The sequence below is a fragment of the Delphinapterus leucas genome, chromosome 5 (genome assembly GCF_059928025.1).
Source record: "Delphinapterus leucas isolate spDelLeu-1000000601 "Yukka" chromosome 5, BTC_Dleu_Yukka2, whole genome shotgun sequence".
NCBI lineage: Eukaryota > Metazoa > Chordata > Mammalia > Artiodactyla > Monodontidae > Delphinapterus > Delphinapterus leucas.
Window position 1 is genome coordinate 22,070,741 of NC_143133.1, and position 17,224 is coordinate 22,087,964.

A 17,224-nucleotide genomic window follows, 5' to 3' on the forward strand; every position below is an offset into this window, starting at 1 on the left:
TATTAGGTGACTGTAGGCAGTTGGAGATTAGGGCAGGATCCGGGGGGCCCAAGATGTAGGGACTGACCGTCTGTTAGGTGGGCAGACAGCACATTACCATTACTGAGGCTCAGTTCTGGATTATTGCACGGAGAATCCAAACAGGGCAGCTCCCAGGCTAGTGCTGAATGACATATCTGAGAGGACTATCTGTTCTTTACCAGCCTTCAGGGCCTTAGATATGGTGGTAACCCTGGGAGGAAAGAATCTGCTTGAAAGGATAAAAAAAAGGTGTAAAAACTCACAGCTGATGAGGCTGTCTATGGAAGCGTGGGCTTTGGTTTGTGCAAAAAGCCTTTGCATTCTCCTTAATAGCTAATTGCCATGCCTTCCATGGTTTCTATTTTCCTATATTGAATAAGGCCCAGCTTACAATTGATCTCCTTACCATCCCATAGCAAAGCCAGAATAGTTATAAGCAGAGCTGTGGTGATTATCCTACTGGCCAAAGTGAGATAGTACAAGACAGAGACCTAAGGGCACCAACTAATAGTAAACAGAACTATTACAGCCACTATTTAGTTACTGTTTGCTAGGCAGTTCCTTTGTTTTGCAGATGAGGAAATTGAGGTTCTGAGAGATTAAGTAAAATCCCCCATGCAACATACTTGTAAATTATAGAGATGAAATTAAAAGTTGTTTCTCGGGACTTCCCTGATAACGCAATGGTTAAGAATCCACCCGCCAATGCAGGGGACACGGCTTTGAGCCCTGATCTGGGAAGATCCTGCATGACACAGTGCAATTAAGCCCATGCGCCACAACTACTGAGCCTGCGCTCTAGAGCTCACGAGCCACAACTACTGAGCCCATGTGCCACAACTACTGAAGCCTGCGTGCCTAGAGCCCGTGCTCCGCAACAAGAGAAGCCACCACAATGAGAAGCCCGTGCACCAAAACAAAGAGTAGCCCCTGCTCACAGCAACGAAGACCCAAAGCAGCCAAAAATAAATAAATAAATACATACATTTATTAAAAAATAAATAAATAAAAGTTCTCATTTAAAGGCTTTTGTGTTTTCATTATACTGTGCAGAAATCTCCAACTTCTTGATCTCTTAATATCTCTGTAGTGATACCTTCATGATAAAAACAGAGTTAAGGATTGTCAGATTAAGTATTTCAAAGTGCTCCTATTTGATTCCCTTTGGAATTTAGCATCCCAACACTAGGTTTATCTTGGCTGAGGTGCTTTTTACTTATTAACATTTATGGCTCTTTCCCAACTCATGTTTTTCTGGTTTGCAAACTTCTAGAGTTCCTCATGGTGTCTATCCTCAGGGTGCTTTCCTTTCCTTCAGCTGTGCAAATACTAACGTTATTAAAATGCTGAACATAAACAATGAAAACGTGCCAGTTGCTGTGCAGACCTCTCCTTCCTTTCCTGGCCCATGTACCACACACACAAACACACTTACCACCTTCACTGCCAAAAATAAGGATCAAATCCAACGCCATCAAAATAATCCATTTATAGGCAAGCCCAGTGTTTTACTTGTCTTCCTCTGCACATTTATGTCTTTTAGTTAAGCATTTCCTTCTAGGCTCTTAAATTAAGCCTTAAGGTAAACTGGGGAGAAAAGGAGAAGTAAACAGAGCCCGATAACCAGCTTGTCAAGGACAGAAGCTAACGTAATAAGGTTGGGAACCTGGAAAGAGAGAAAGTTTCATTTACAGGAATAATAAGAAAGATGTTGCCAAAGAAAACCTGCAAATTATTTTTTTTCTTTTGCTTGTATAATCCCAGTATTTATCCAGAACTTTGTCACATTTTCTTTCATGATTCTAGCCAACCTGTATTTTTCCTGTTGTCTACAGGAGCATTTTCTTTGACAGTTTTCTCACCTGCGAGAAGTCACCCCTGCTTTTATATACAAATTTAGCATGACCTAATTAAACAAAAGTTAACTAAAGAAAACATGAAGTTTTTTAAAAGAATGTATAGTCAAGGGATTTAGTGACAGAATCTGGACTTCACAGCCATGTATCACATGCTAGAGTCTCAGCAGCATGGTTATAAAATAAGGACAATCATAATATCAACATCATAAGGCTGTTGCATGGCATAGTACTTATCTCAATGCCTGGCTTATATTAATTGTGTAATAAATGTTAGCCATTATTATTATTATCACCAAAATGTTTAACTTTAGCATAAACATGAGAAAGGATGACATTCAAAATATGTTGTCACCTTAAAAAATAATGGCTTAACCCCTGTTTGCAGACAAGGCACAGAGAGGTTAAGTCACATGTTGAAGGCCACACAGATAGAAAAAGAATAGTTCCTTAAGTGAGAAAGATATAAATATGAATTGAGCTGTGGGATTAATATAAATAAAGCATGTGTAGATCAAAAGAGGAATTGCTAAGAAATAAAACAGTCAGAAAGTGAAGGGTCTGGTATACTTGTTAAGTATATATCCTATGTGGGAGTGATTTATCAGTGCATCAGAACCTAATGTCATTAACAAAATCTGAATTGTATGAATAACTCTCCTTATTCTGATTCTATGCTCCCATGCAAATGTCCACTAATCTACTGGTTTCCCATGTAGCTTGCCTGAACCCAAATCCACCTACTACTTTATCTCATAAATTATGACACATTTTAAGAGTAAAAAATTCAGTGCCTAGTAAATGTTTATTGAAAGGATGAATCAGAAAAAGTTAAAGAAATCGGGAAAAGAAAAAAACAGGAGAGCAAAGTTCAAGAGAAAAGAGAATTTTAAGGCACCGTCAAATTCTCCACAGAGATTATAGAGGATGACATATGAGAAAAGGTCACTGGATTTAGCAAGAAGTAGGTCACTGGCAGAATTTAGAGACACTTTTTAATGTGGTAGTAACAGAACCCAAATAGAAAGGATTTAAGGCAAGAATGAGTGGATGGGAAGTGTAAGCTGCAAATGGAAACCATTTATTTAAAAGAACTGTTTGTGAACTAAAGGGGAGAGAGAGTTCAGTAGCTAAAAAGAAAGCAATTTGCATGTGTGCGTGCTTGTGTGTTTAGAAAGAGGAACCTTTGACAGTTTGGAGATAAAAGCGAAACAAATATTGCTGTGTAAAACAATAAAAACTCTGATAATTTGAGATTTGGGGTGGTTCACTTCAGGATAGATGTAAGTCTATGATGGTTGATCATTGGAGAGAAATCCTAGTAGGAGGGAAGAAGTATGTGCCATGCAAGGTTGAAAAGGAAATGTGCATGGAGGTTTGGCATCTGGGCCAAGTGGTGCCATCAGAAGGCCTTCCAGCATGCCATCATCAGGGTAAATTTACCAGGGCCCAGGTGCTGAACAGATCCAGACATGCCAACTTCCCAATTTCATTAGTCTTAGGCTGTGCCCCATCAGTTCATTGAAATTACTTTTGACACAAGTGACCTCCTTGATGGCAGATCCTAATCTATCTCCTGGCCTTCTTAACTGTATTCCAAATTGCAACTAGAAAACTCATTTTAGTGTCCCACAAACATCTCAACATTAACATGCCCCAAACTGGGCTTATCATTCTCTTATATGAGCTCCTCATCAGGAATTCCCAATCTCAAACAATATACTTATCACTACCTGCCCAGTAGACCAAGCCAGGAATCATCCTAGAATCCTCTTTCTACCTTTTCCCTCTTACAATCTAATCAAGCTCTTAAGTCATTTTTAGGCTGGGGGGATGGAAGTCTACCTCTACCGCACCCCTCTTACCCAAAGAAAGAGAGGAAATAATAATCTGATTGTTGGTTCCCAAGGCACAGATCTGGTTAGGTTGGGTGGTGAAATGTGAAATTGTCAAAATGTGTTCAGAGGATATATAACTAGGTATTGTTTCATTCTTTGCTGTCTATTCCAAGCAAGCAACAAAAGTTGTAAGCAACTGCAGTCCCAGTCTCTTGCTGTTCTCTCCTGTTTTCATTTTTATATGACTGATAAGATTATATTAAAACTATGTTTGGGCTTGAGGTTGGTAGGCTCTTCATTGTTTGGAACTTAGAAGTTTTACAAACAATAGTTTTTCCCTCTACTTGATGAGTTCTCTTACTTGGTGAGTCTCCACTGATTTTTCTACAGTCCCCTTCTACAAATATTTCTACCTCCTTGAAACCTTCTCTGACCTTCCTAAGTAGAGTTTGTGCTTGCTCTTGGGCTACTTGCTCTTCTGGGCTTATGTTGTATTATGTTTATATGTACAATACATCTATTATTATATTCAATCTCTTTGTTCTAACAAGGCTTTGTTCTAACAAGGCCTTCACCACCATTAGCTTAATAATCCATTCTCCATTCTTACCTCCCGATTCCATGATATGCAGTGGTGGGTCAAGAAGTGATGTTGGTTAGGGGACCTTTAGCTCCCTTATTTTGTATCAAAGCTCTTGATGCCAAAATGGCATGCATGGCTTCAACACATCTCAAATAAACACATCTTAAGTCAAAAATGCATCAATATTACCTTTTTTCTTGAAGAGATTTCATTCCTGATTCCAGAAAACCATATAATCTTGGTTTTCTCCTCTCTTCCCTCCTAGTTTATTCACTCAACAAATATTTATTGAGCACCTATCATATTAGTTACTATTCTAGGCACTGGGTAGTAAATAAAAATTTTTAAATTCTCCCCTTCATGGATCTTACATTCTAGTAGGAGAAATAGGCATAGGGCAAGATAAACAAATAAGAATACTGTATGTTAGATAATGATAAATACTAAGAAAAACAATAAAGCAGGGAAAGCAGACAACATTGCTGGGAGTAGGGATTGTGATTTTCGATAGAATGACTGAGGAAGACCTCATTGAAAACATGACATTCAACTAAAGATCTGAAGGAGATGCAGGAGGAAACCAGAAGTATATATTAGGAGAAGAACATCCCAGCAAGAAGGAGCAAGTACAAATGCTCTGAGGTGGTAACATGTCTGGTATATTGGAGAACAGTGAAGAGGCTAGTGTGACTAGGACAAAGTAAGGGAGAGAGAAGTTAGGAGATTGGTCAGAGATAATGTAGGCCTCATCAGCCATCATAAGGACTTTAGTTGTACTCTAGGATGGGAAGCTGTTAGAGGGTCTTATCCAGAGAAATGACATGATATGACTGCAGTTCTAATAGGACAACTCTGGTTGCTCTGTGGAGAACAGAGCACAGTGGAGCAAGGACAGACCACTTAGAAAGGCTGTTGCGATAATCTAGGCAAGAGATGGTGGTGGCTTGGTCCAGGGTGGGGAGCAGTGTAGGTGGTGAGGGGTGGTCAGATTCTGGATATATTTTGAAAGTAGAACCAATAGAATTTGCAGAAGAATTGGTTATAAGATATGAGACGGAGAAATGACTCCAAGTTTGGGGAGCTGAGCAATGGGAAGAATAGAGTTTCCACCCTCTGAGACTGAGAGGATTGGATTTTGGGGAGAATGTCAAAAGCTCAAATTTGGAAATGTTAATTTTGAGATGTCTATTAGACATCCAAGTGAAGATGTGAAGATTGGGATATATGAGCTAGAATTTCAGGGAAGAAGTCTGGGGTAGAAATATAAATTTGAGAATTGTCAGTGCTTATATGATACTTAAAGCCTTGAGACTGGATGAGATCCTCTTTGCTGGTTCCTATTCAGCAACCCAAACTCTTAATGCTGAAATGCTTAGGGCCTAGTCTTTGAACCTCTTCTCTTTTCTGCCTGTACTCACTCATCTCTTGTTCTTTCCTTTTTCTCTCATACTCCTTATCAAATCTGGTCAGCAAATCCTGGGTATATCCTGGATTTTGAAGGCTTCAAAATAAATCCAGAAACTGACCCCTTCTCACCACTTCCACTGTTACCACTCTGATCTATTTCTTTTGCCTAGATTATTGCAATAACCTCAAAGCCAATCTTCTATTCCTGAAACTGTGCCCCATAGAGTTAACAGAAGCTGATGACTAACAGGAATTCTTGAGCTTGTCTTGGAGAGCAACAGATAGGGGAACAGCTTGTTAAAATCCCTCTGCATATAAACTGCCTTCACTGATTAAGCTCGTTTTAGTCATTGTTTTCTTTCTTTCTTTTTTTCTCCTCTTTAAGTAGCCCAGCTGTATTCAGAACTTTGGAGTTAGCTCTTGTCTGGTGAGAGCTGGCTAAGACAGATTAGACCACCAACCTTAAAACTGGGCCTGCTCAGGTGTCTGACGAATGGCGTTTTGATGTCAGAGGGCTAGAAAACTTAGATCATACTAAGCACCTCCATTTCTATGCAGAAGAACGTAACCTGAATACATCTGCACAAGACACTGATTACCTCACCTTTTCCCCTACCTCTAATCACCTTTCCCCTCGCCTAAGACCACCCTGCCCCTCCCATAAATATTCCACTACCCTTGCCTTCAAGGAGGCAGATCTGAAACTCGTCCTCCTGTCTCTGTCTCCTCGCTTGGCTGCCTTATGAATATACTCTTTCTTTGTTGCAAACCTCCGCATCTCGGCATTTGGCTTACTGCCCATCAGGGAGATGGACCTGGTTCAGTAATATTTCCACATGTATCTCACTTAGGTCTGTTCTCGAAAAGTAGCTAAAACTTTTTAAAAAAGTAAAATAAATTTTACTCCTCTGCTGAAAATGCTCCAACGGTTCCTATCTTAGAGTAAAATCCAGTCCCAAACATGGCCTAAATATATCTTCCACAATCATATTATCTGATAACTCACTGACCACACCTCCTATGCTCTCTCCTACTTTTGCTGCTGTAGACCCCCAGTCTTCTTTGCTTTTCTCAAACATCCCAAGCTGTTCCCTCTGAGAGGAACACTGCTCCAGATGTTACCGAGTCCAAGCTCACTCTGCTCGCTGCACGACAGGCCAATAAATAGGGAGACGAGGTGTTGAGGCAAGGAACACGACTTTACTCGGAAAGCTGGCAGACCAAGAAGATGGCGGACTAGGGTCCCCAAAAACCATCTTATAGGGGTCTGGATGCCAGTTTCTTTTTTTTTTATCTTATTTTTTTTTAATTCTTTTTATTTTTTGGCTGCTTTGGGTCTTGCTGTTGTACGCGGGCTTTCTCTAGTTGCAGCGAACGGCGGCTACTCTTCGTTGCGGTGCGTGGGCTTCTCATTGCGGTGGCTTCTGTTTTTGCGGAGCATGGGATCTAGGCGCACAGGCTTCAGTAGTTGTGGCACGTGGGCTCAGTAGTTGTAGTGTATGGGCCCAGTTGCTCAGCGGCATGTGGGGTCTTCCCAGACCGGGGATCTAACCCATGTTCCCTGCGTTGGCAGGCGGATTCTTAACCACTGGGCCACCAGGGAAGTCCCCAGTTTCTTTTATAGAATCAAAGAGGGAAGTAAAATAAAAAGGCAGAATAGAGAGGGAATGGCAGGGATGAAGTAAAGTAAAAAGTGCCATCAGTCTTGGAAAACATTTCCTGAAATGGCCAGCCTCCGGGAGGGGATGTCAATTTCTTCTTTCTTACAGCCATTCACAGGTTGGTAGGGTTCCCTGAGGCAGGCCATTATGTATGATTATAATAACAAAAGCAACAAAAAGCAAAGGCCAAAGTCAAAGAAACAGATCCAACATGGAGTCAAAATGGGCTCTTCTCTGTTATACAGATATCTGTGTGGCTCTCTCCCAAACCACATTGGGCCTTTACTCAATGCCACCTTCTCAGTGAAGCATCCCTTGTCTACCCTGTTAAAAAATACACCACCTCCTTCCTCTAGAATTCCCTATCCTCCCATATTTTTCTCCATAATACTAATCACTGTCTTCATATTTACACAAACCCCATGAAGGCATGAATTATTGTCTATTTTGTTCTCTGCTGTATCCCTAGCATTGACACATTAAGTTGGCACTTAATAAATATACTTTAATAAATGGATGAATGACATAAACATACAATCTAAGTAAAAATGGTCTGCTAGCTGTGTGAATGTTGTTTCATATTATAGTCTCCTGGACCCTCTTCCCTCAAAATCCCCTCTAGGCTCCTAAATGAAATGTGGAAACACCACAGATGGTACAGTAGAAACTACATGCTGTGGGGCTCAAGAGTCATACTGAGTGCTTCTTTAGGTCATACCTATGGCAGACATTTATAAAAATGATTAAACTATTGTTCCAGGTTTTGAGGAATTTGTAGTCCAATTAAGGAGAAAGTTGTGTACAATGTGACTTGCATAAAAAGAACAAATTTTAACATAAGTATTCACAACTTTCCCTTTGGATGCCAATTCCTAAAGAATATTTTGAGCATTAGGCCTCAGAGAGCTCAAATTTGAAAGAAGCTGGGTGGGCCTCCTTCATTTACATTAAAAAGGGGAGGAGTGGCTCAAGAATGCTTTTCTTCTGAAAGGCCAGATTGGAAAGGAAGGAATTGGGTAGTGATAATAAGAAGGAAGGAGTATGATCAAGTAATAATCGTGAGCTTAGGTTTTGGCAATAGGGTGCATGGAGGGGAAAAAAGAGAAGGATTTTGGAACAGCTTCCATAAAAATTGGAGGAAACCATGTAGATAAAGAGAATTTTTAGATTATTTATGGGTCAAATAAAGGAAGTCCTTTCTTTCCTCTAGAATATCCCAGTTTTATGACCACTTTTTATTTCTAAGAGCATCCAAATGACTTGGTTGTAAATGTACCTCTAGGAGGCTGAATAAATTCATCTAATGTTTGCTATTTGACTTGGAAAATACCTTGTTTCAAAATGATAATTTCAGTTTTGTCTAATATACAGCAATTCATTCTGACTATAAGTAGCAAAGATCAGAGGCTATCCCTGGTCTTTTATCAAACCATACCATCAGCACAGAGGAGAATGTTTGTGAAGGAACTATTGCATCTGGTACTTTTACAAAAGAAATCTATGAGTCTATACATATACACAAAACTCCCTTTTATCTAGAGGGTACTGCATTTGTATTTTCATTGTTTGCTCTCTAGAATACTTTCTTCCCTCTTTTTCCATTTTTTGGCTGAAATGTTAAGGGTTTTTTTGTTGTTGTTGCTGTGCTGGGTCTTAGTTGTGGCAGGTGGGCTCTTTAGTTGTGGCATGTGAATTCTTAGTTGCGGCATGCATGTGGGATCTAGTTCCCCGACCAGGGATTGAACCTGGGCCCCCTGCATTGAGTGTGGAGTCTTAATCACTGTAAACCACCAGGGAAGTCCCAGCCATTTTTATACCATTAAAAAATTATAAAATTTTATTAGTGTTAGATGTTTTTCTTTTTAAATTTTTCATCCTTTTATACAGGGACTCATTAACTGACTGATGAACTGAGCCAAGCAAGGACTAGAAAGACCCTTTTCTACCTTCTTTGTTAAGGGATCTCTGAGTGTGGGATTTCTACATCCCACAAGTGGATTATCATTGGATCAGTATTAAGTTTCTATATATGGTTGTCTGTTTCTATGACATCTGTCATGTTCCACTGGTCTGTTAGTCTGTTTCCATCCCAATATCACACTCTCTTAAATTTTATAACTTTATAATGAATCTATATCTGGCAGGGCAAGTAGTATCCTCTCTGTTTTTCTTCTTTAAGAAGATCTTAACTTGTCTTGGATCTTCCACATACATATTAAAATCATTTTGTCAATGTCAAGAACTGTGTGAGTTCTGAGATTTTACCATACTTATAAGCCACCAAGTTAGCTTACCACAGTTTCATGAATGCTGGCAGAAGACACGAACTCCTGAGTCAGAGATAAAAGACTTTACTTAAGGCACAGCAAGCAGCATGAGCTTCCTGTTTACATCTATTCTCCTTGTCTCCAAGTCCCATGGGGCAATGTGGATGGGCTCAGATGGATGCCTGCATATGCATTGGGTGCCTTATAGAAAAGGAACCCTAAGCTTAGGGAACCTGAATCTTTTATACTGGGCAGTAAGTATGAAGGCTGTTTGCTCCAGAGGGAGACACTATACCTTCCAACACTGTTCGTTATACAAACATTCCAGACAAGTTAGTCCAGAACAAAAGCAGTCAATGTCTCTTATCTTTTAGTTTTTAAAATATTCTCTTATTTTAAAAACCTCTGCTGTATCTGCAGTGTTCCCCTTTTTCATTTCTAATACTGTTAATTTTTACCTTATCTCTTTTGCCCTGGATCAACCTTTCTAGAGGTTTGTTAATTTTATTAGTCTTTTCAAAGACCAACATTTCATTTTGTTGCTCCTCTATTATATGTTTGTCTCTATTTCCTTATTTTATATATTATTTTGCTCCCCAACTTTTTGTGGGGGGTTATTTGTTATTTAATTCCAGTATCTAAAAAAATTTATTATACTCTCCTCTTTAACTCTTGAGTTACCAGAATTGTTTTTAAAAATTTGCAGAGAGAGAGGATTATTTTTAGCTCTTATTTTATTTTTAATTTCTGTGTTCTCATAGTAAACTATCAGCAGCAGCAAACAATTCCAAATCTCAAAGGGCTTAACACACTACAAGTTTATCTCTTGTTCATTTGAAGTCCAACCTGAATGTTTCTGTATATGACACAGAGAATAAGCTTCTTCCCTTTTAGGCTGCCAAAATTCTCAACACACTGCTCCTTACGTTTTTGAAGAAGAGGAAGCAAGAGCATGGAAGGTTGCACAGGATATTCTGTATTCAGGCCTGACAGTACATGCAACACTTTTGCTCACATTCCATAAGACAGAGCTAAGCCTCCTAAATTTACCAGGGACTGGAAATGGCATCTAACTCTCATGTCCAGGACAAATAGGAAAAGCAGAATCCCTGCCATAATTTCTAATGTAATTATATTATTATCAGAAAATGTGTTCTGTATGATACCAATTCTTTAGGAAATGTGAGACACTTACAATTTACAATTGTAAAAAAATTTACAATTTTTGTAAATGTTCTGTGTGTGCCTGAAAATAATGTATATTTTCCAATTACTGAAGGCAGGTTTCTATATACATCAATGAAATCAAACTTGTTAATTGTATTGTTGAAATTATCTACATTCTTACTGGTCTTTCTTTTTTAAAAAAAATTTCCTCCATTTTATTTTATTTTTTATTGAAATACATTTGATATATAGCATTGTGTAGATTGAAGGTTGAAACATGTTGATTTGATACATTTATATATCATAATTTGATTGCCATTGTAGTCTTTATCATATCACATATTATCACTTCTTTTTTTGTGGTGGGAATAATTAAGATCTACTCTCTTAGCAAGTTTGGTGATTATAATACAATATTGTTGTCTGTATTCAGTATACTGTGCTCTAAATCTACAGGACTTATTTATCTACTGGTTACAACCTTATTGGTTGTCTTATCTACTTTAAGTATTAATGACCAAGAGATATGAGGTAGAAATTTCCCACAATGTTGATGAACTTGTCAATTTCTCTTTGTAGTTATTTTATGTTATTTATTTTGAGGCTATGATATTAAACAGTATACATTTACAAATGTGATATCGTTTTGATTATATCCTGTTATTTTTATACAGTTCCCTTCTTTATTGGTGGTAATTTTTCTTTAAAGAATACTTTGATACTTATTATGGCTACATTACTTTCTTTTGGTTAAATTTTCCTGATTGTTCTAAAATTCTGACTAGATATATTTTGGACTTTCTCTGTTCTCCTTGTGTCTTCAATTCTTTTTTAAAATTGTTTTATCTTGATTGCTTTATTCTGTGTAATTTCTCCTTTTAAGTAAAAATCTTCCATTTTATTAATTTTCTCCTCCATTGTAACTATCTGCTATTTAACTCTTACATTGAATACTTACTTGTAATTATCATACTTTTTATTTCCAGGAGATCTCTTCCTCCAATTCTGCCTAATCTCTTGCTGATTACTCATATTTTTACTTCCCTCCCCCCCATTTTAAAACTTCTTTAAACATATAAATATATTTAATTTATTTTCTAATATATTCCTTGTATTTGTACATTTCCAATATTCCAAATTCCTGTTGTTTATAATCTATGTGACACTTGATTATGGTGGCCTAGTTTCTCATGTGTTTTGTGATTTTTCTTTTATTGTGAACTTGTATTCAAAATAAAACACAATCTTTTGAACTTTTAAAATTCATTCCTCAAGGGAGGATTTGTGTTTCTTTCTGCCATACGTATGAGGACGTTACAGACCTGAGTCCAGTTTAAATGAGTCCAGAAATGAAGAATTTTAGTGTATGATATTCCTTACCACGTAAACAGTATAAATTTTGATCCTAAATCCATGTCTGAACCTTCCAGTGGCTATAAATTCTCAGGAGAGCTTTTCTCCCCTTCTCTTCTAGACAGTTTTCTTTCCTGCTTTCTTTCTTTCCTGTGAAGGGTTATTTATTCACTTGTTTCTAGTGAACTCTCTTCCCTGTGAATGGCTTTTCCTGAGCATGGCTTTTATGCTAGATGGAGCTCTCTGCTCTTGGAAGATGTACAGTTCTGGGCAGCCTGGGTATAAAGGTTCTCCCAGGGCACCCAACTGCTTCAGTTCTCACTTCTTTCCCTATATTCATACTACTGCTTTCCTGGAAGCCTCTTGCATTCATTTAAAAATTGTTTCTAGTATTTCATCTAGCAATTTTTCAATGAATTTAGAGAATTATGAATGAATTTCTCTTTTATTTTTTCAAGTAACATTTAAATACAGTTGGAAAATGGTACAGATATTTGTGGGAGAGATCATTGTCTTTTCATTGTCTTTTCTATTGTTCATGTTGGGTACCTCAGTGAATTGGTGTACCACTCAAAATGACACCATCAATGCTCAGAATTGATGAATTCTGAATAGCACGCATTAGAATCATTGTTCATATGAGGCCTGTGAAAACCCAATACTCACTTTCCCACTAAGCGATTTTGTTAATCCCTCTGGTATTAAGCCACCCTTTGGGGCTTAGTTTTTTCCTCATCTCTATGATGTATTGGTTTATCTAGTATATCTTCTCAAGCAATATGGGTTACAGAGGTTGTAGGACATCTTGATCTCTATGATCCCCAAGTGTGGCCTGGAGCAGCATGAGCTCTTTGCCAATCACTGTTAGTCCCTAGCAGTCTCCTCTTTTTATCCCAGTGCCAGACAGTCATAATTTTCCATGTGCACTATGTTGTGAAAAAGGTTAAGAAGCGTGGTCTAGATGATCCTCTAACAGTCCTTCTGTCCCTAAAACTCTTGATTTAAAAAATTAACTATTAATGCACTTTCCCTCTCTGGGCACTTGTTTAGTGAATGAGTATATTGTATGCAAGAGAAAATGGGGATAGGTTTTACACAGACTTGGTTTGAACTGAAATCTTTAAAAGGAGTTGCATGTCTTTGTGAATGAGGAAAATCTCAAGCATTTTGTGCTAAGTGACCTATTTAGAGCCAGTAATTCCATTCTAGGATTTGAATGAGCCAAGGCCCTTGATGGCTTCTTGGGCACATATCATATTTTCTTATAACTAGTTTCATTGTGCTGCTTCATCTCCTCACTTTTGTATGAGTACAATATAATAGAAGCAGCTTATGTGGCCTCATGTCCTTTCCTCTTTTTTTTTTTTTTAATATTTAATAGTTGTATGCCTTTGTTTCACTTTGTTTTCGATCCTTCTGTTTCTCTGGTATTTTGAACACTTTGAAATAAGAGTCTGATTTCACTTCCTAAGGACTCATACCCATAAAACCTATCAAAAACAATGATTGGTTTTGTTTATACCTGAAAGCATGGACCCCAACATGCTCTACTTCTGTTTCTAGCGCGATTCTGAGTCATGCTTTAAAAAGAATGTTTAGCACTTAGCAACCCAGAGTTCAGTCTGGCCCTGAAGTCGCATTGTTTGGTTTGGGATGTAGCGTGTTTTTAAAAGAATGTATTCCTGTCTCCACTCCAGACCTACCAAATCTGAACCTCCATGAGTGCATAAGGGGAGGTGAGGGAATGCAGTTTTACAGAACTGTACTTTTAGCTCTGGGGAATACTTCTTTGGAAACAGCTGAGAGAGCAAGTTATTTGGCTAAAAAAAAATGGAGGTAGGGTTGAAGAAGACTTCACAGAAGAGGTTTTCTGTTTTTTGTTTTTTTAATTATCTTTGAAGGAAGAATCAAATATTTGCCTGATGAGGAAGACTAGGGAAGGATATTTTTGACAGAAGTAGCATGAGTCGAGGCACAAGAGTGAGACTCCATGGCGAATCTTTCAGAACTGTGAATTGTCTAGTGTAACTAGACTAGATTGATGCCGATACAGGAAGTGGAAATAACAGAAGAAAAATCAAGAATGTAGATTAGGACTAAATTGTGAAAAGTCTGGATTGATAAGGAATTACATTTTGTTTCATGGGAAATAAAAGTCATCAAAGGATTCATAAATATGACAATAATGTGGCAAGATTTTTATTTTATATTATAACCATGGCAGCAATGTGGAGGATGAATTCAAGGGAGAAGAAACTGGAGACAATGAGACCAATTGAAGATATAATTAGAGTAGCTCAGAAGAATGATTATAAGACAGTAGTTGGGGAAATAGAGGAAAAGGGCATACATTTAGAATCATTCATTTACTCAACAAATAGACTATTTTGTATGTGCTAGCTGTGAGCCCTGTGCTAGCTGTTAGGAAAAAATGAAACCAAACCATGAATGTTCTAAGACAAATAAAAAATATATAAATTATGTTGTATGTGTATTCGTATGAAAAAAATAAATATTTTTAAAATAATGGTATCCTCTTTGTGGAAGAAATATAAATAATTTTACTTTTCCCTTCTTCAGACATTATTGAATTTTCTAAAGTGTCTATAGTGTCAGTATATCACATTTAAATTTTTTTCTAATTTTAAAGTGTATATATTGTTTTGCCTCCCAAAACCCTAGTGAAAAGACAGACATGTGAACAACCAATATAACAATATTGTAGTTATAATAGTGATATGTTAAAAAAAAATACTGAAAAGGCGAGCAGTAGTATCTAAACATGCCTTCAAGAGACAGGGAATTTTCATGAAGGAAGCAGCATTTCAAGTGAAGCTTGCAGGATCTGTGGGAATCCCAGAGAAGAGATACTCCAGACAAAGGAAACTCAAATTAATTGGAAAATTTATCTGAGTGGATAGGCAGATGTCAGATTCTGAAGTCTTGTACTCTTTGTGAAAGTGTTTAGAATTTATCTTATAGTCCATTATGAAAATGCAAGCAAAAAGAAGACAGAAGATGTTTACACCATGAAGGCCGTTCCGCAGCAGTACAGAAGTTAGATCGAGGTGACGTGGAGTGAAATAAGAAGCAAGCAGGAAAATCAGTAAAGAGACACTTGTGATAGTTTAGGTGATAATTAGCAAGGATTAGTGATTTCGTCAGATGGGTGGGGTGGTATCTGTGTGTATTTGCATGCATGTGTATGTGTATGCAACCCATATGTGTTTGGTGGGTAGATAGTCCAAGAGGCAGAAATTGTCTAATTTCTGATGTCCATCAAATTACTTTTTTTTCCTCAAATGAGGGGATAATGGTATTATTCACTGTAATAAGAAATACATGATTAAGATACTGGTGAGTTACGGTGAGTTTAAAGTACATGTGGGATATTCAAGTGGAAAATTTTATTAGGCAGATGTATATATGAGCATAGGCCTCCTGAAAAAGATAAAGGTGAAAAAAACACAGTAAGATTTGGTGACTGCTTAGATGTAGTTGGAGGGGTTGGTTGTGAGGTATTCAAATATAGGAAAAAGAATGAGGAAAAGGTTAAAGAGATTGAAATACTGAGCTTGACCTTGAGCATTATAAATTATTTAATGACTGTGTAGCAGAGTGATTAAAATGCGAACTCTCATGATCTACCTTACTTGAGTTAAAATCCCAACTTTAGGACTTGCTGAGTGTATCCGCATGAGCAAATTAGTTAACCTCTATGAGGCTCAGGTTCCTCATCTGTAAAATAGAATTAATATTAGTCTTAACCCATAAAGTTGTTGTGAGAATTAAATGAAATAGTTTAAGAAGGGCACTAGAAGTAATACCTGGAGCCTAATTAGTGTTAGTTATTATTTGGATTATTTACGAAAAATGAAAGAATTTTGCTCTTAAATGATGAAGAACGTAGTTGTGTGAAACTCTTTTATGAAGAAAAAAATTCTTTGTTGCTTAGTTACCATAGAGTAAGTAACCTTTCTAGCTGTGTTTTTGGTCCATGAATCAAAATGATGCAAAAGAACTAGAGTTTTCAATAGAAAAAATAGCTGATATTCCAGCCAAGTTTTTGAAATTTAGTTCACAGTTGTCTGAAATATAAGAGAATAAGACAAAGAACAAATCTGTGATTGTTTCTCAAGACGGAGCCCTGTTGTGTGCATCATGACCATGAGGCTCTCTTGATCTTTTCCACACGTATAGTAGATTATTCTGGTTCTCCAAGACAGGTTGTTTGAAGACACGTTTCTCATTGCTTCCTTTTTCTTACAATAAAGCATTTCAGACCCAGACAATAGCCACCAAAGGGAAGTCGAAGCCTGGAATATGACGATTGGCTATGTCCTCTCATTTGCTATGAGTCATATTGGTTATATCTTTTTGTTTCTTTTTTTGTTTGTTTGTTTTGTTTGTTTTTTACATCTTTATTGGAGTATAATTGCTTTACAATGCTGTGTTAGTTTCTACTTTATAACAAAGTGAATCAGTTATACATATACATATGTTCCCATATCTCTTCCCTCTTGCCTCTCCCTCCCTCCCACCCTCCCTATCCCACCCCTCCAGGTGGTCACAAAGCACTGAGCTGATCTCCCTGTGTGATGCGGCTGCTTCCCACTAGCTATCTACCTTACGTTTGGTAGTGTACATATGTCCATGCCTCTCTCTCGCGTTGTCACAGCTTACCCTTCCCCCTCCCCATATCCTCAAGTCCATTCTCTAGTAGGTCTGTGTCTTTATTCCTGTCTTACCCCTAAGTTATCCATGACATTTTTTTTCTTAAATTCCATATATATGTGTTAGCATACGGTATTTGTCTTTCTCCTTCTGACTTACTTCACTCTGTATGACAGACTCTAGGTCTATCCACCTCATTACAAATAGCTCAATTTCGTTTCTTTTTATGGCTGAGTAATATTCCATTGTATATATGTGCCACATCTTCTTTATCCATTCGTCCAATGATGGACACTTAGGTTGTTTCTATCTCCGGGCTATTGTAAATAGAGCTGCAATGAACATTGTGGTACATGACTCTTTTTGAATTATGGTTTTCTCAGGGTATATGCCCAGC

General features: G+C 37.6%; 1 long non-coding RNA gene across 1 annotated transcript in view; it reads left to right on the plus strand.

The window, feature by feature from the left end:
- LOC111186158 (uncharacterized) overlaps window positions 1-16,678 on the plus strand; it is a 73,418-nt gene extending 56,740 nt beyond the window's left edge. The window contains exon 3 of the long non-coding RNA XR_002647771.3: window positions 1-16,678. This exon is cut by the window's left edge and continues 27,020 nt beyond it. This is a non-coding gene — a long non-coding RNA (uncharacterized LOC111186158).
- Window positions 16,679-17,224: the final 546 nt, after the last annotated feature.